The sequence below is a fragment of the Anastrepha obliqua genome, unplaced genomic scaffold, assembly GCF_027943255.1.
Source record: "Anastrepha obliqua isolate idAnaObli1 unplaced genomic scaffold, idAnaObli1_1.0 ptg000165l, whole genome shotgun sequence".
Taxonomy (NCBI): domain Eukaryota; kingdom Metazoa; phylum Arthropoda; class Insecta; order Diptera; family Tephritidae; genus Anastrepha; species Anastrepha obliqua.
The window spans coordinates 40,001-42,500 of record NW_026562251.1 but is presented as its reverse complement, the minus strand read 5'-3'; positions in this window follow the sequence as shown (position 1 = coordinate 42,500).

Sequence of the window (2,500 nt, the reverse complement as noted above, 5' to 3'; positions counted from 1 at the left end):
ATGCCTGGTTTTCCATACGTTAGTTTAAATAGAAAGTTATGGAATATAACCTTGGCATATTGGCACTAAAATATATAATAAAGACATTTCAAATCAAACTGAAATGTATTGAAATGAATTTTTCCCATACATTTTTGACAATGTGAGGTGTGCATGGCAAAAAACACTCACGGTGAAGGCATGTGATATAATATGAAAATATCAAAAGTTAACTAACCAATGATATTGAAGCATATAAATCGAATCATAACTATATGAAACTCGAATTTAAGCCATATTAAACTGGTAATATTGTGATTTTATGCCTGGTTTTCCATACGTTAGTTTAAATAAAGAGTTATGGAATATAACCTTGGCATATTGGCACTAAAATATATAATAAAGACATTTCAAATCAAACTGAAATGTATTGAAATGAATTTTTCCCATACATTTTTGACAATGTGAGGTGTGCATGTCAAAAAACACTCACGGTGAAGGCATGTGATATAATATGAAAATATCAAAAGTTAACTAACCAATGATATTGAAGCATATAAATCGAATCATAACTATATGAAACTCGAATTTGAGCCATATTAAACTGGTAATATTGTGATTTTATGCCTGGTTTTCCATACGTTAGTTTAAATAGAAAAAAATTCTCGAATATATATACATATATGAAGAATCTATATTCTATACTAACATTTTATGGAATATAACCTTGGCATATTGCCATTAAAATATATAATAAAGACATTTCAAGTCAAACTGAAATGTATTGAAATGAATTTTTCCCATACATTTTTGACAATGTGAGGTGTGCATGGCAAAAAACACTCACGGTGAAGGCATGTGAAATATAATATGAAAATATCAAAAGTTAACTAACCAATGATATTGAAGCATATAAATCGAATCATAACTATATGAAACTCGAATTTAAGCCATATTAAACTGTTAATATTGTGATTTTATGCCTGGTTTTCCATACGTTAGTTTAAATAAAGAGTTATGGAATATAACCTTGGCATATTGGCACTAAAATATATAATAAAGACATTTCAAATCAAACTGAAATGTATTGAAATGAATTTTTCCCATACATTTTTGACAATGTGAGGTGTGCATGGCAAAAAACACTCACGGTGAAGGCATGTGATATAATATGAAAATATCAAAAGTTAACTAACCAATGATATTGAAGCATATAAATCGAATCATAACTATATGAAACTCGAATTTAAGCCATATTAAACTGGTAATATTGTGATTTTATGCCTGGTTTTCCATACGTTAGTTTAAATAAAGAGTTATGGAATATAACCTTGGCATATTGGCACTAAAATATATAATAAAGACATTTCAAATCAAACTGAAATGTATTGAAATGAATTTTTCCCATACATTTTTGACAATGTGAGGTGTGCATGGCAAAAAACACTCACGGTGAAGGCATGTGATATAATATGAAAATATCAAAAGTTAACTAACCAATGATATTGAAGCATATAAATCGAATCATAACTATATGAAACTCGAATTTGAGCCATATTAAACTGGTAATATTGTGATTTTATGCCTGGTTTTCCATACGTTAGTTTAAATAGAAAAAAATTCTCGAATATATATACATATATGAAGAATCTATATTCTATACTAACATTTTATGGAATATAACCTTGGCATATTGCCATTAAAATATATAATAAAGACATTTCAAGTCAAACTGAAATGTATTGAAATGAATTTTTCCCATACATTTTTGACAATGTGAGGTGTGCATGGCAAAAAACACTCACGGTGAAGGCATGTGAAATATAATATGAAAATATCAAAAGTTAACTAACCAATGATATTGAAGCATATAAATCGAATCATAACTATATGAAACTCGAATTTAAGCCATATTAAACTGTTAATATTGTGATTTTATGCCTGGTTTTCCATACGTTAGTTTAAATAAAGAGTTATGGAATATAACCTTGGCATATTGGCACTAAAATATATAATAAAGACATTTCAAATCAAACTGAAATGTATTGAAATGAATTTTTCCCATACATTTTTGACAATGTGAGGTGTGCATGGCAAAAAACACTCACGGTGAAGGCATGTGATATAATATGAAAATATCAAAAGTTAACTAACCAATGATATTGAAGCATATAAATCGAATCATAACTATATGAAACTCGAATTTGAGCCATATTAAACTGGTAATATTGTGATTTTATGCCTGGTTTTCCATACGTTAGTTTAAATAAAGAGTTATGGAATATAACCTTGGCATATTGGCACTAAAATATATAATAAAGACATTTCAAATCAAACTGAAATGTATTGAAATGAATTTTTCCCATACATTTTTGACAATGAGAGGTGTGCATGGCAAAAAACACTCACGGTGAAGGCATGTGATATAATATGAAAATATCAAAAGTTAACTAACCAATGATATTGAAGCATATAAATCGAATCATAACTATATGAAACTCGAATTTGAGCCATATTAAAC